Below are 17,816 nucleotides of genomic sequence, written 5' to 3'. Positions count from 1 at the left end.
TGTCTTATTATTGGTTGTGTTGACACACAGGTTGTGTTACGTATTTTTTTCAGCATGTGGCTGTGTATTATTCATACCGTTGGCTGGTATTCTATTGAATGCCGTGTTCTGCGGTATGTTCGTGGTGTGAGCCAGGGACGTGCAGTCAGTAGAGGCAGGTCATAATGCTTAAAATAATAAAAAGAAGATATTTATAACACAGTCTGTTATAAATATCTTTTTTTATTATTTCAATATTCCCCCCCCCCTCCCCCCAGCTGTGGCTGCGTGTGGGAGGCAGCGGGAGAGGTGCCTCCCGCTGCTAACATTAAAGTCCCAGCAGCGGGGGGCGGGCAGGGTCAGGGTGCAGCAATGGGCTGTGAAAGCCCATTGCAAACGCATGGGGAAGCAACACCTTTACTGATGCCTCAATGACAGGGGCGTGCATTCAGCCCCGATGAATGCACGCCCCTGTCAGACCCCAAGATTTGATTGGCTCAGCGGATCCAGTGCTGGATCCGCTGTCCAATCCCCCCGACCCCGGCTGCAGCAGGCGCTGTGGGCTGTGTGGGCGTCTGCTGCAGCCGGCGTCGCTGAATGACACTAGAGGTCATAATTGACCCCCAGTGTCTGAGAGGCGCTGAGGAGCCGGCGGCAGGAGACGGAGGACAGTGCAGCAGGAGCGGTAAGTATGTGTGTGTGTGTGTGTTTTTTTTTTTTAATGTGTTTGCGGAGCTACGGGGGCACTGGCACAGCTAGGGGGCATAGCAAATGGGGGCACAGCAACTAGGGGCACTGCTACAAAGGGCACGGCTATAAGGGGCACAGCTACAGGGGGCAGTGCTACAAGGGGCACTGCTACAAGGGGCACAGCAACTAGGGGCACTGCTACAAGGGGCACGGCTACAAGGGGCACAGCTACAGGGGGCACAGCTACAAAGGGGCACAGCAACTAGGAGCACAGCAACTGGGGGCACTGCTACAAGGGGCACAGCTACAGGGGGCACAGCTACAGGGGGCACATCAGCTAGGGGCATAGCAACTAGGGGCACTGCTACAAGGGGCACAGCAACTGGGGGCACTGCTACAATGGGCACAGTAACTGGGGCACTGCTACAATGGGCACAGCTAGGGGGGAACAGCTACAGGGGGCACAGCTACAAGGGGCACAGCTACAGGGGGCACAGCTACAGGGGGCACAGCTACAAGGGGCACAGCTACAGGGGGCACAGAAACTGGGGTCACAACTACAGGGGTCAACTACTCGGGGCACAGCGAGGGGGCACAGCAACTGGGATCACAACTACAGGGGTCACAACTACTGGGGGCACAGCTACAAGGGGCATAGCAACTAGGGGCACAGCTACAAGGGGCATGGCTACAAGGGGCACAGCTACAGGGGGCACTGCTACAAGGGGCACATCTACAGGGGGCACTGCTACAAGGGGCACAGCAACTAGGAGCACAGCAACTGGAGGCACAGCAACTAGGGGCACTGCTACAAGGGGCACTGCTACAATGGGCACAGCTACAGGTGGCACAGCTGCAGGGGGCATAGCAACTAGGGGCACAGCAATTGGGGGCACAGCAACTAGGGGCACTGCTACAATGGGCACAGTAACTGGGGGCACAGCTACAGGGGGCACAGCTACAGGGGGCACAGCAACTGGGGGTACAACTACAGGGGTCAACTACTGGGGGCACAGCGAGGGGGCACAGCAACTGGGGTCACAACTACAGGGGTCACAACTACTGGAGGCACAGCTACAAGGGGCACAGCAACTGGGGGCACAGCGAGGGGGCACAGCAACTGGAGGCACAACTACAGGGGTCACAACTACTCGGGGCACTGCTACAAGGGGCACAGCAACTGGGGGCACAGCAACTGGGGGCACAACTACAGGGGTCAACTACTGGGGGCAGAGCAACTGGGGTCACAACGATTGGGGGCACAGCTACAAGGGGCACAACTACTGGGGGCTCTGCTACTGGGCTCACAACTTTTGAGGGCACCTGTTTCATCCTCCCAGCCAGCAGCAGCACTCTCCCCTGTCCGTGCTAACGTCTTTCCGCGTCAGTGAGTGCATAATATCCAATTCTCTCTCTCTCTCTCTCTCTCTCCCTCTCCCCCCCCCCCCCCCCTGTGGATTACATTGTTTGTAAGTATAATTTTCATTTTTACAGGTACCGGCCCTATTGGATTCTACATGGACAAGTGGACGTGATTGGCGTGGGATGTAGGTAAGAAATCTCTCTCTCATTTTTACAGGTACCCCTATTGGATTCTACATGGACAAGTGGACGTGACCGGCGTGGGATGTAGGTAAGTATGTGTGTAAGTGTGTTTTAATACATTTTTACTTTCACGGTGTGTGTGTTATGTTTTTATTTGGGTATTTTTTTGGTTGTAGAACTACAGGTGCCAGCGGGCCCGTTATTTCCCCGCATGCTGGTACTTGAGGTTCTCCAAGTACCAGCAAGCCGGGGAGGCTTGCTGGGCCTTGTAGTTCCACATAAAAAACAACAATATTCTTGTTTTTTACACACTTATGGCTATCAGCCTGGCACCCACCGCCCAGGGTTGCCGGGGACAGCCTCGGGCTTCACCCTGGCCCTAGGGTGTCTGGAGGGGGGGGACCCCTTGATGTAAGGGGTCCCCACTCCTCCAGGGAACCCCGGCGCCAGGGGTGACTAGTTGGAGGGGTAATGCCACGGCTGCAGGGACCTACATAAATGTGTCCCCCGGCTGTGGCATTATGTCCCTGGCTAGTGGAGCCCGGTGCTGGTTTTAAAAATACGGGGGACCCCAACATCTTTTGTCCCCCGTATTTTTGGAACCAGGACCGGACTAAGAGCCTGATGCTGGTTGTCTAAATACGGGGAACACCTGTCCAATTTTTTCCCAGTATTTAAACAGCCAGTACTGGCTCAAAGAGCCCGAGGCTGGTTATACTTAGGAGGGGGGACCTCACGCATTTTTTTTTTGTACATTTTTTAACCCATTCAGACCCTTCTCCATTAAGTTAATGGAAGCCCTGGACAACAAAATTGCATTTATGTCCTCCTCCCAGTCCCAAACACTAATTTTTATTTTATTTTTCTATAAAAATGTACAATATATCGCAAGTATGATGAGCAGGCAGGCAGCGGGCATTGGCGGCATCGGACTGAGGCGCAAATTAGTAGCGGAGGGCTGGGTCAGTTGATGGTGGGCAAGTTTGTAAGCCATTGACGGTGGCATCAGCTCAGAGGCAGTAGCGGGCATTGGCTCGGCGGCGGTAGGGGTCATCGGCAGAATATGGCGGACATTATGACTGTAGTGCCTCACCAGCCACTGACCTCACCGCACGCCACTGGTGTGAGCTGGTGAGACACTCACCATGTTTTAACAATAAATTCTTTCCTCGAAATGTCCGTCTCCCTGGGCACAGTTTTCTAACTGAGGTCTGGAGGAGGGGCATAGAGGGAGGAGCCAGTTCACACCCATTCAAAGTCTTATAGTGTGCCCATGTCTCCTGCGGATTCCGTCTATACCCCATGGTCCTTACGGAGTCCCCAGCATCCTCTACGGACTAAGAGAAAAGGATTTACCGGTAGGTATTAAAATCCTATTTTTTTTTTAAGTACTGGCAGTGTTGTTACTGGGGAACTTGGAGTGCTTAATGGAAGGCTGCTTTAGCTCTTTAAGAAATGTGATTTTGGTACTTACCAGTAAATCCTTTTCTCTGATTCCACAGGGGACACTGGAGCTTACATTGGGGATAGAGACTTGGCTTGCTGGGAGATGGCACATGTTAAATTTATAAAAATGTGCAGCTCCTCCCCGTCTAATCCCTATCATCCCCCAGTTAAAAAAAAAATGTAGCCCGAAGGGAGATGGAACATAGAAAGGATGAACTAGGAGAACACACATACAGAACAGACAGACAAACAAACAAACAGGTGACACTCCAAAATCTATCTACAAGAAGCAGGTGAGAGAACGGTGTAGGGCGTCCAGTGTCTCCTGTGGAATCAGAGAAAAGGATTTATCGGTAGATACTAAAATCCCATTTTCTCTTTCATCCACTAGGGGACACTGGAGCTTACGCTGGGGATGTCCCAAAGTCTACCCCTTGGGTGGGAGAGCTCTGAGGAACCTGCAGAACTAATTAGCCAAAATGAGAAGCTGAAGCTGCAAAGGTGTCAAAACGATAAAACTTAATAAAGTTATTAGACGAAGACTAAGTGGCCGCCCGGCAAAGTTGTAGGGTAGAAGCACCCCTACGTGCCGCCAGTCTGGTGGAATTCGCTACAAGAGAAGGAGGCTGTAGGTCTCTGCTGACATATGCCTGACGGATGGTTAAGCGAATCCATCTAGCTAAACTTTGCTTGAAAGCCGGCCAGCCCCTGCGGGCAGCGTCACACAGCTCGAAAAGTGTGTCCGATTTCCGTTAGGTAGCTGTCCTAGCAACATAATGCACAAGGCTCATACTACATCCAGAGTAGAGGAATGTCCAGAACCCTCTCGAAAGGCCGGCACTACAATAGATTGATTTATGTGAAAATCTGACACAACCTTCGTCAAGAAAGCAGCCTGTCGTCATGGAACACAAGGTATGGCGGCTGGCACGACAGTGCACCCAGTTCTGACACGCAGCGAGCAGACACCAGCGCCAATAGAAGAACAGTCTTCAAGGTGAGAAACCTAATGTCCACATCCTCCAAAGGTTCAAACGTGGAGGATTGAAGGAAGGACAACACCAAGGTCAGATCCCATGGTGCTGTAGGCAGAACAAACGGAGGCTGAAGTCTGAATGCTCCCTGGAGAAACGTCTGTACTTCTGGTAGAAGGGCCAGGCGACGTGGGAAAACAAATGGAAAGAGCAGAGATCTGGACCTTTAAGGAACCTAAACGGAGACTAGCGTCTAATCCGTGTTGAAGAAAAAGTAATAATCTGGATAGCTGAAAAAGATTTGGAAGGAATTTGTCGACCCTGACACCAGGGATCATAAGAACGCCAGATGCGGTGATAAAGAGCCACCGTGACTGGTTTCCTGGCCCAGAACATGGTAGGGATGACTGAATACAGAATACCCCTACGTCTCAGGATAGCGGTTTCAACAGTCAGACCTTCTACGACAGTGTCCATTTCACCACAGCTGCGTTTAAGGTCTTCCTGGACTGCAGAGGCCACGATTCGTCTGCCAGGAGGAGTTGAAGATCCGAGAGCAAGCTTCTCCGAGGCCAGTCCGGTGCTACCAGAATGACCCTGACTGACTCGTGTTTTATGCATTTTAGAACATGAGGAAGAAGCGGAATGGGTGAGAACAGGTACCCCAGACTGAAATTCCAAGGAGTCGTAAGTGCATCCACTGCTTCTGCTGCTGGATTCCTTGTTCTGGACATGTACCTTGGTAGTTGATGATTCAACCGGGATGTCATGAGGTCGATTTGAGGACATGCCCACCTTTGAACGAGACTCTGGAACACCTCCGCGTGTAGCGCTCACTCTCCCGGATGAATGTCCTGGCGATTGAGATAATCCGCCTCCCAGTTGTCTACGCCCGGGATGAACGCGCAGGACAGAATCACTCGATTTATCTCTGACCATTTAAAAATCTGATAAGCCTCCCACATCGCCATGCGACTGCGGGTTCTGCCTTGTCTGTTGATGTACACAACGGCTGTTGCATTGTCGGATTGTACACGAACAGGACGATTCCGAAGACATTGGTATGCTGCGTGTAGATTGCCCTGAGTTCGAGGACGTTTATGGGTAACCGGCTTTCCTGGATCGACCACCGTCCCTGAAAGTGATAGTCCAGGACCACTGCACCCCAACCTCGGAGACTTGCGTCTGTCCTCAGAATAGACCGATTCCAAATTCCGAAACTACGTCCCGCCACCAGGTTGTTGATTTGGAGCCACCAGAGAAGGGACAATCTTGTCCAAGGAGATAAGTGGACCCGACAATGTAGTTGGAGATGATAGCCCGACCATTGAGCCAGAATATCCAGTTGGAATGGTCTGGAGTGGAAACAGCCCAGTTGCAGTGCTTCGAAGGCCGCCACCAACTTCCCTAACAGTTGGATACAAAGGTGTAACGATACCCATTTCATCTGTAAGACCAACTGGACCCTCTGACAGATCTGTCCTGAGCCTTGTCCATTGGTAGGATGACTCTCCGGGGGTTCGTGTCGAGAATCAACCCCAAAAACTGAAGATGCTGAGTCGGGGTCAGCTGAGATTTGTCAAAGTTGATGATCCAGCCGTGATGTATTAAAGTCTGGTATGTCAGCGATGCATGCTCCAGAAGAGTCGTCCTCATTGGTGCCTTGAGTAACAAGTCCTAATAAGGAACAATGGTTACACCAAAGGACTGTAGATGGGCGATCATCACTGACATGGCCTTGGTAAAGATTCAAGGTGCCAATGATAAACCGAACGGCAGCGCTCGAAACTGATAATGTTCCTGCAAAATGGCAAACCGCAGGTAGGCCTGATGCGGTTCCCAAATGGGTATGTGCAGGTACGTATCCTTTATATCCAACGAGATCAGATACTCCTCTGGTTCTAATTTTGCTATTACAGACTGAATGGACTCCATCTTGAAGCGATAAAATGTCAGATACTCGTTTAAGGACTTCAAGTTTATAATCGGTCTGACAGATCTGTCCTGTTTGGGAACCATGAAGAGGTTGGAGTAGAATCCTCGACCCTTCTGATGCAATGGGACTGGTATCAATACCCGTGATATAAGAAGGAATTGAATGGTTGTCTGTAGCACAGTTCGCCTGGATCTCTGGGCGACACGCAGCTGTGTGTGGACGACCTCTGACTCTGCCTCCCCTGTTCTGGTAAGAAAATCCTCTACCCCTCCCACAAAAGGACTGTTGAGGTCAAAAGGACTGAAAAGAAGGGCCCGTATAGGGGCACCTGACAGGCGGAGGTGCAGATGGTAAAAAATGTGGAATTGCCCCCGGTAGCTTGAGAAATCCATTTCTCCAACTTCGGTCTGAACAAAATATCGCCTGTAAATGGAAGTGCTTCAGTTGACTTTTTAGATTCAGTATCCTTATGCCAAGATCAAAGCCACAAAGTATGCCTTGCTGAAATAGCAGAGGCAGAAATTCTAGAACTAATTAGACTGATGTCTTTGGCGGCCGTAGCTAAGTAACCTGCTGATTCATGTATGTGTTCAGCCATGACCCTCACAGGTACATCGGAGTCCAACCCATTGCTCAGTTCCTCCGCCCACTTGACAATGGCAGTGTTAACCCAAGTGCTTACCAGAATGGGCCTGAGCTGGACCCCCGCAGCAGAGTAAATGAACTTAAGAGTAGCCTCAAGTCTGCGGTCCAATGCGTCCTTAAAAGAAGGGGCTCCTGGTACAGGCAAAGTCATCTTCTTGGACAGTCTAGATACTGATGCATCCACTGGCGGTGGATTCTCCCATTTACCCATCATGGACACCTGAAAAGGATAGTGAGAGAGAAATTTCCTCTGTATCTGGAAATGCTTGTCTGGCTGTTTCCATGCTGTCCCCAGGTGGTCATGTATTTGTTGAGAAAAAGAAAAGACCACCGCCGACTGCTGTTGTGCTCCAAACAACTGGAATTCTTTTGGTTCAAGTACAATTGAGTATCTTTTTTACTGCCAGAATCAAAGGTTCTACACCCTGAGCACCGGAGTCCGTATCTTGCAATGGTTCCTCCAGAACTTCCTCCCATTCGCCTTCCTCCACGTCGTCGTGTTGATGTTGTTCCTCATCTGAATCGTCAGACTGAACAATCGCAGCTATCGGGGGTTTCTGCCTAAGGGAAGAATTAGTAGGTCTGCTAGAAGACCCGATAACTGTAACTAGGCCCTCCATGGACTTTTCTAAGTCCTTAGCCCAGTCCGGTTCTGATTTACGGGACTCTGCCATTTCTGCCAATAAAGCCGCCACGCAACAGGCCAGACTTGACCCCCACGGTGGAGTGTCTGACCGCCGGGACTGCCGCTGCATGAAGAGATGGAAGACTCTCGTGCCTACCCGCCAGAGGAGCTGAGCCATCCTGTGAGAGACGCATCCACTCCTCCTGAACGCGTCCTGCTCCCGCCGAGGTCACAGGGGGGCAGATTTATTAAGCCTGGTGAAGTGATAAATTACATGGTGATAAAGTACCAGCCAAGCAGCTCCTTACTAACATGTCACAGGCTGGGTTTGAAAAATGACAGGAGCTGACTGGCTGGTGCTTTATAACCTTCTACTTTATCACTTCACCAGGCTTAATAAATCTTCTCCTGGGTGTGCATAGGGCGTCTCGAGTGGCTTGAAAGGTCTGGGGGGGAAGCGGTACTCACAGATTAGGTGCTGCTGGTGTGCAAGAGACGTTAGCACCTTTAGGAAGGTGCTGCAGGCGTCTGGATAGGTATTGCATAGGCTTATGTTGAGCCCTGCTAACCTTGTCTTTGTTAGAAGTGCTGAATATAAATATATAGAAAATAAGAGAAAATTACTGGAGCAAACTCCAGTGTGCCTTTCTCCCTTGGCACATTTTTCTAACTGGGGGATGATGAGGAATAGAGAAGGAGGAGCTACACATTTTTATAAATTAATGTGTGCCATCTCCCAGCAAGCCAAGTCTCTATCCCAAGCGTAAACTGCAGTATCCCCTAGTGCAGTGTTTTTCAACCATTGTGCCATGGCACACTAGTGTGCCCTGAGCAGTCTACAGGTGTGCCACCATAGAAGCAGAGCCAGGCCCGTCAGTGTTTTGCCGCTACTGAGGCCCTGGAACGATCAATACTGGTGGGTTTAGTGGTTGCAGAGACAGTTCTAATTTTAGGCCTGGGCAGTGTTGGGCTCTTCTGGCTATCTCAGATGTGGCTCAGGCGTTACCTATGGAGAAGCTGCAACATAACATCCTAGGACACGCAACTGCACCATGCATCACCATTATATTTGAGTGTGCCTTGGCAATATTTAAATCTTGTTCAGTGTGCCGCGAGTTGTAAAATGTTGAAAATCTCTGCCCTGGTGGATGAAAGAGAAAATTTTAATTACCTACCAGTAAATTCTTTTCTCATAGTCCGTAGAGGATGCTAGGGTCCACATTAGTACCATGGGGTATAGACGGGTCCACTAGGAGCCACTGGCACTTTAAGAGTTTGAGAGTGTGGGCTGGCTCCTCCCTCTATGCCCCTCCTACTAGACTTAGTCTAGAAACTGTGCCCGAGGAGACGGACAACTTCGAGAGAAGGATTTTACACAGATAGTGGCGAGATTCACACCAGCTCACACATACCAGGCAAACCAAGCTAACTAGCTTGAAACATCAGCAACGGCTGAACAATATTACTTAACCAAGTAACAAAACAGTACTAAACTAAGACCTAAGTAGTACTGAACTAAGTAACCACTGCACGATCACGAAGCGCTGGGCGGGAGCCCAGCATCCTCTACGGACTACGAGAAAAGGATTTACCGGTAGGTAATTAAAATCCTATTTTCTCTTATGTCCTAGAGGATGCTGGGGTCCACATTAGTACCATGGGGATGTACCAAAACTCCCAGAACGGGAGGGAGAGCGCGGAGGCTCCTGCAGAACTGATTGACCAAACTTCAGGTCCTCAGCAGCCAAAGTATCAAACTTGTAGAACTTAGCAAACGTGTACGACCCAGATCAAGTAGCCACTCGGCAAAGCTGTAAAGCCGAGACACCCCGGGCAGTCGCCCAGGAAGAACCCACCTTATGAGTAGAATGGGCCTTAACAAACGTAGGACACGGCAATCCTGCCGTAGATTACGCATGCTGTATAGTGAACATGATCCAGCGAGAGATCGTCTGCTTAGAAGCAGGACACCCAAGTTTCTTGGGATCATACAGGACAAACAGAGTCTGATTTTCTGTGACGAGCAGTCTTCTTCACATAGATTTTCAGAGCCCTTACAACATCCAAAGACTTTGATGACATTGAGGAGTCAGTAGCAACTGGCACCTCAATAGGTTGGTTGATATGAAATGCCGAAACAACCTTCAGAAGGAACTGCTGACGTGTCCGGAGCTCAGCTCTATCTTCATGGAAGATCAAGTAGGGGCTCTTACAAGACAAAGCCCCCAATTCCGACACACGTCTAGCAGAAGCTAAGGCTAACAAAGTGACTGCCTTCCACGTGAGAAATTTGACCTCAACCTCTGGTAGAGGTTCGAACCAATCCGATTGGAGGAACTGTAGCACCACATTAAGATCCCAGGGCGCTGTAGGCGGCACAAAGAGAGGCTGGATGTGCAGAACCCCTTTCAGAAAAGTCTGAACCTCAGGGAGGGAAGCCAACTGTTTCTGGAAGAAAATGTATAGTGCCGAAATCTGGACCTTTACGGATCCCAACCTCAGGACCATATCCACACCTGCTTGCAGGAAGAGGAGAAACCTTCCCAGTTGAAACTCCACCGTAGGAAACTTCTTGGACTCACACCAAGATACATATTTTTTCCAAATACGATGGTAATGTTTAGACGTTACTCCTTTCCTAGCCTGTATCAGGGTAGGAATAACCTTGTTCGGAATGCCCTTCTGAGCTAATATCTGGTGTTCAACCTCCATGCCGTCAAACGTAGCAGCAGTAAGTCTTGATAAGCGGGAGCTGCAGCTGCAGCAGGTCCTCCCAAAGAGGAAGAGGCCTCGGCTCTTCTAGCAGTAGATCCAGAAGATTTGCGTACCAAGCCCTTCTTGGCCAGTCCGGAGCAATGAGGATTGCCTGAACTCTTGTTCTCCTTATGAGTTTGAGAACTCTTGGAATGAGTTGAAGTGGAGGAAACACGTACACCGACTGGAACACCCACGGAGTCACTAGGGCGTCCACCGCCAAGGCTTGCGGGTCACTCGACCTGGAACAATACCGCCAAAGCTTCTTGTTGAGACGAGAGGCCATCATATCGATTTGAGGTACACCCCAAAGATCTGTTACCTCCATGAACACCTCCGGATGTAGTCCCCACTCTCCTGGATGGAGATCGTGTCTGCTGAGGAAGTCCGCTTCCCAGTTGTCTACTCCCGGAATGAAGATTGCTGTCAACACCAACGCGTGTTTTTCTGCCCAGAGGATGATTCTTGTTGCCTCTGACATTGCAGCTCTGCTCTTCGTTCCGCCCTGTAAGCCACCGTCGTTACATTGTCCGACTGCACTTGAATGGCTCGATCTCGCAGAAGATGGGCAGCTTGGAGTAGACCGTTGTAGATGGCTCTTAGTTCCAGAATGTTTATTGGAAGGCTGGATTCCAGGCTTGACCACCTTCCTTAGAAGGTTTCCCCCGAGTGACTGCGCCCAAGCCCCGGAGACTTGCATCCGTGGTTAGAAGGATCCAGTCCTGAATCCCGAACCTGCGGCCCTCCAGAAGGTGAGGTAGTTGCAGCCACCAGAGGAGTGAAATCCTGGCTTTCGGTGACAAACAATACTGGTGCATGTGTAGATGAGATCCCGACCACTTGTCCAGGAGATCCAGTTGGAAGGGCCGAGCATGAAACCTTCCGTACTGTAGAGCCTCAATGCACATTTATTGGTAAACTGCTCAATCAGATTGTGATGTCACTCAGGTGCTAAAAGGGAGGGGTAATTCTGTGTAAGAAAAAAAAATTTTGTTATCCCTAATGCACACTGAGGGTATAGGGCTTAACCCTATACCTGCAAATATACGCAACTAAGATCTCCGTATTATCTGATTATTATGTAGTATTAGTTTTCACTCAGTGTGCATTCGGGATAACAAAATGTTTTTTCTTACATAGAATTACCAGTCCCTTTTAGCACCTGAGTGACATAGAAACATAGAATTTGACGGCAGATAAGAACCACTTGGCCCATCTAGTCTGCCCCTTTTTATTTTATCCTTTAGGCAATCTCAACCCTTTTTTAACCTTGATTCTTTGTAAGGATATTCATATGCCTGTCCCAAGCATGTTTAAATTGCCCTACAGTCTTAGCCTCTACCACCTCTGATGGGAGGCTATTCCACTTATCCACTACCCTTTCTGTGAAGTAATTTTTCCTTAAATTTCCCCTGAACCTCCCCCCCTCCAGTCTCAATGTATGCCCTCGAGTTCTAATACTTCTTTTCCTTTGAAGAATGTTTCCCTCCTGAACTTTGTTAAGACCCTTTATATATTTGAAAGTTTCTATCATGTCTCCCCTTTCCCTTCTCTCCTCCAAACTATACATGTTAAGATCTTTTAGCCTTTCCGGGTAAGTTTTGTGATGTAGGCCATGCACCATTTTAGTTGCCCTTCTTTGTACACTCTCTAATGTATTTATATCCTTCTGGAGATAGGGTCTCCAGAACTGGACACAGTATTCCAGATGGGGCCGTACCAATGACCTATACAGTGGCATTATCACTTCTTTTTTCCTGCTACTGATTCCTCTCCCTATGCAACCAAGCATCTGACTTGCCTTTCTCATTGCTTTGTTGCATTGCTTTCCTGCCTTCAAGTCACTTGAAATAGTGACTCCTAAATCTCTTTCCTCCTCAGTAGTTTCCATTATAGTACCCTTGATACTATACTTAGCCTTTGGGTTTTTGAGACCCAAGTGCATGATTTTGCATTTTTTAGCATTAAACTGTAGTTGCCACGTTCTTGACCATTTCTCAAGCCTACCTAGGTCATTAATCATTTGTTTGACCCCTCCCGGTGTGTCTACCCTGTTGCATATCTTTGTATCATCTGCAAAAATGCATATCTTCCCTTCAATACCATCTGCAATGTCACCAACAAAGATATTAAAGAGAACTGGACCAAGTACAGATCCCTGGGGTACTCCACTGGTAACATTTCCCTCCATAGATTGCACTCCATTAACTACGACTGTCTGTTTCCTATCCTGCAACCAGGTTCCTATCCATTTAACTGATTTATAATCCACCCCCAGGCTTTCAAGTTTATTTAGCAGTCTGCGATGTGGGACAGTGTCAAATGCCTTACTAAAGTCTAGATATGCTACATCTACAGCTCCCCCTTGATCTATTATTTTCATCACAGAGTCAAAAAAGTCAATAAGATTTGTTTGGCATGATCTCCCACCAGTAAATCCATGCTGTTTTGGATCCTGTAAGTTGTTTGATTTAAGATATTCCACTACTCTTTATTTTAATAGTTTTTCCATTACTTTCCCTACTACTGATGTAAGGCTTACTGGTCTGTAGTTACTTGCTTCTTCCTTGCTTCCACTTTTGTGCAGTGGAACTACATTTGCTCTTTTCCAGTCCTCTGGAATAGCACCTGTATTTAGTGACTGGTTAAATAAATCTGTTAAAGGTGTAACCAGCACATCTTTTAGCTCTTTGAGTATCCTTGGGTGTATCCCATCTGGTCCCATTGATTTATCCACTTTTAGTTTTGAAAGTTCTGTTAGGACCTTCTCCTCTGTAAATGTATTTTCATCTACCTTATTTTTATGAATGTCCTTGCAATTTAACTGTGGCCCCATCCCTTCTTCTGTAGTAAATACTGAGCAAAAATAATTATTTAGGTGATCTGCTATTGCCTTGTCTCCCTCCACCAAATGCCCACTCTCTGTCTTAAGTCTTATTATTCCTCCATTTGATTTTCTCCTTTCACTTATATACTTAAAAAAAGTTTTGCCCCCTTTATCTACTGACTGGGCCATTTTCTCCTCAGCTTCTGCCTTTGCACGTCTGATCACTTTCTTAGCATCCTTCCGTCTGTCCAGATACACCTCTTTGTCGTTATTATTTTGAGTCTGTTTGTATTTCCTAAAAGCCATCTTTTTTGCTTTCACGCTAGTTGATACTACTTTTGTGAACCACACTGGCTTCCTTTTCCTGGTGCTTTTCCTAACCATTTTGATACAAAGGTCTGTTGCACTTAGTAATGCACTTTTCATCACAATCTGATTGAGCAGCTTACCAATAAATGTGCATTGTAGTTAAAGAGGCATGGATGGGTCAGCATTAGGAGGGATTGCTGACTCTAGAGTGCCATTGGAGAAGCTAGGGGTGTCTCCAGGTAAGCTGGCTCTCAGATGCTGTAGGAGCCATTATCATGTGGCCTTACACTGGGCATTCAGACCCAGGCATATGTGTAATTATTTATGGGGTGGGTGTGGGGTGCGGTGGCCCCTATTTCGGTATGGCTGGGCGGTTTCAGGTCGGCACACCCTAACACTTTATTAACACTGATAATTTTCACTATCACGTTGTATATATTTTTGTATTATTTTAATCACACTTCACTTACATAGCACTTGTGTGCTTCTTATTAACCCTTATTAATTTTCACCTGTGTGCTGACCTGGGGTGGCAGACCTGTGCCGAAGTGATGGGGTCCTGCACCCCGGACCCATACCTAGTGTTAGGGACCCCCAGTGACGGAGACGCCTTGCCGATCGGCCTGGGGGCTTAACCCTATATCTGCAGATATACACAACTAAGATCTCTGTATTATCTGATTATTAAGTAGTATTATTTTTCACTCAGTGTGCATTAGGGATAACAAAATGTTTTTTTCGTACTGTAGAGCCTCATAAGAAACCACCATCTTCCCCAGAAGGCAAATGCACTGATGAACCGAAACCCGGGCTGGTTTTAGGACATCCCGGACCATTGTTTGTATCGCCAACGCTTTCTCCTCCAGAAGAAACACCCTCTGCACTTCCGTTCCGAGGATCATTCCCAGAAAAGAGAACCTCCTGGTCGGCTCCAAATGTGATTTTGGAAGATTCAGGATCCAACCGTGTTCCCTGAGCAGATGAGTCGTGAGAACAATGGACTGCAACAACATATCCCTGGACAATGCCTTTATCAGCAGATTGTCCAGATATGGGATTATGTTCACCCCCGGTCTGCGGAGAAGAACATCATCTCTGCCATCACCTTGGCGAACACCCTCGGTGCTGTGGAGAGGCCGAATGGCAGTGCCTGGAATTGATAGTGAATATCTAACAGTGCAAATCTGAGATAAGCCTGGTGAGGTGGCCAAATCGGAATGTGGAGGTATGCATCCTTGATATCCAGGGATTCCAGAAACTCTCCCTCCTCCAGACCTGAAATCACTGCTCTGAGAGACTCCATTTTGAATTTGAACACCCTCAGGTAAGGATTCAACGATTTAAAGTTCAAAATTGGTCTGACCGAACCATCCGGTTTCAGTACCACAAAAAGGTTTGAATAATAACCCTTGTTTTGCATATGAGGTGGAACTGGGACAATGACCTGTGACTTTTCCAATTTTAGGATGGCTTCCTGTAGGATAGCCCTGTCTGTCAGCAAAGCTGGCAAGCCTGATTTGAAGAATCGGTGAGGCGGGAGTTCTTGAAACTCCAGTCTGTTCCCCTGGTACACAATATCCTGTACCCAGGGATCCAGGCTGTATGACACCCAGACATGCCTGAAACGTCTGAGTCTCGCAACCACCAGCCCGTCCTCCAGGCTTTGAGATCCACCGTCATGCTGAGGATTTTGAGGAACCAGAAGCAGGTCTCTGGTCCTGGGAGCCTGCGGGTGTAGGCTTTTTAGATTTTGCCCAACCACCTCTAAAGAAAGTGGTAGAAGGCTTGGACTATTTTGTCTTAGCGGTCCGAAAGGACTGCGGCACAGCTGAAGAAAATGGTTTCTTCGTAGAAAGAGTAGCAGAGGGAAGGAAAGGTGACTTACCCGCGGTTGCTGTGGAAATCCACGCATCCAACGCTTCCCCAAATGGAGCCTGACCTGTGTAGGGTAGGTTCTCCACACTTCTCCTGGATTCTGCGTCTGCAGACCATTGGCGTAGCCAGAGTCCCCTGTAGGCTGAGACCGACATGGAAGATATCCGTGCAGTCAGCGTATCCAGGTCCTTCATGGATTCCACCATGAACCCCGCAGAATCCTGTATGTTACGTAAAAAGAATTCAATGTCACTTCTATCCATTGTATCCAAATCCTCTAGTAATGTGCCTGACCACTTTACTATGGCTTTAGAAATCCATGCACAGGCAATAGTGGGCCTTAACGCCACTCCTGAAGCAGTGTAAATGGATTTGAGCGTAGTGTCAATCTTACGATCAGCCGGTTCTTTTAACGCGGTAGATCCAGGGACAGGTAAAACCACCTTTTTAGACAGTCTGGAGACAGATGCATCAACAATGGGTGGGTTTTCCCATTTTTTCCTATCTTCCTCAGGGAAGGGAAAAGCAACCAGAACCCTTTTTGGGATCTGGAATTTTTTCTCCGGGTTTTCCCAGGATTTTTCAAATATAGCGTTTAATTCTTTAGACGCAGGGAAGGTCAGCGAGGCTTTCTTATTGTCAGTGAAGTAAGGCTCCTCAACCTGCTCAGGTGTGGTGTCAATGTTTAACACATCTCTAATGGCCTCAATCATGAGCTGCACCCCCTTTGCAAGGGATGCCGCCCCCCTCAGCACATCCCCATTACCGTCTGCAGTATCAGAATCGGTATCCGTGTCACCTTGCATAATTTGGGCAAGTGCACGTTTCTGTGGGAACATGCTAGGGGATTTTGCAGGAATAGGGACAGAGCCTGACCAAACTGCCATAGACTTCTTCAACACCTGAGTTTCAGTCTCAGTATTAGCTACCCTAGTAGAGATCTGAGAGATCATTCCTTTGATAGAAGTTAACCATTCAGGTTCAACAATAGGGATCTGAGACAAAGCATGTACATGGAATGGATCTCTCTGAGAGGAAACAAAGCATCCTGTGTACATGGAATGGTTCCCTCTGAGAGGAAACATCTTCTGGAGCATATGACAGAGAGTCCCTAGACATGGCTATGTGAGATATTAAACACCCACACACACAGGGAAATGTCAGACAGTTTCCCCCCAAGTATGCCACAGAGAGACAGAGATTGGAGCCAACCCACACACAGCGCTTTTTAAGATAGAACTAATGAAACTACCAGCACTGTCTGTGTACCTTAATAGACAACACAGACTTTACACAGCCCCCCCCCCCCCCCCTTCTACAACCCCCTGGTACCGCACAGGATAGCTGGCAGGAAAATGGTGCTGAACGCTGCTGGGTCCACTCTGAGGAGAAGCTCCGCCCCCCCCCCCCCAAAAAAAAAAACCATGGCGCTGCTTCCCGCTCTTTATTATATTATACTGGCCTGAGGATTTCTGCTGGCAGCGATCCGGGGACCCTGACAGGCTTGCTGACCAGTGTAGGGTATAGGCGCTGGCTCAGGGCGCCCTCACAGTGCCGCACTATGTACCGCTGAGCCCCGGAGAGCAGCCAGTACTGCGCTCCCTATCCTGTTGCCATCTTCACACTGGCTCCCCGACTGCCAGGGGGGCCGGTGACTCACTCGCCACCGAAGTCTTCTGGCTCTGTAAGGGGGTGGCGGCATGCTGCGGGAGTGAGCGGTCCCCTGGAGTGGCTAACGATCAGCACCCACAGGAGCTCAGTGTCCTGTCAGCGGAGATAGTGGCTCAGACCCCGCAGGGCGGAAACTACTCCCCCCTCCTTAGTCCCACGAAGCAGGGAGGCTGTTGCCAGCAGACTCCCTGTAAAATAATAAACTCTAAAAAAAACTTTTACTAGAGAAACTCTGGAGAGCTCCCCTAGCTGTGACCGGCTCCTCCGGGCACATTTTCTAAACTGAGTCTGGTAGGAGGGGCATAGAGGGAGGAGCCAGCCCACACTCTCAAACTCTTAAAGTGCCAGTGGCTTCTAGTGGATCAGTCTATACCCCATGGTACTAATGTGGACCCCAGCATCCTCTAGGACGTAAGAGAAACATTGTTTTAAAAGTCAAAGTTCTCTCCTGTAGTAGCATTTGTCTACTATTTCCCTTGAGCTGACTGAAAAGGGGCTGATTCTGCAGCGTGACCCACACAGATGGCTAAACTCCTATTC

Source organism: Pseudophryne corroboree, chromosome 9, assembly GCF_028390025.1.
Source record: "Pseudophryne corroboree isolate aPseCor3 chromosome 9, aPseCor3.hap2, whole genome shotgun sequence".
Taxonomy (NCBI): Eukaryota; Metazoa; Chordata; class Amphibia; order Anura; family Myobatrachidae; genus Pseudophryne; species Pseudophryne corroboree.
Note: the sequence above shows the minus strand (reverse complement) of the source record.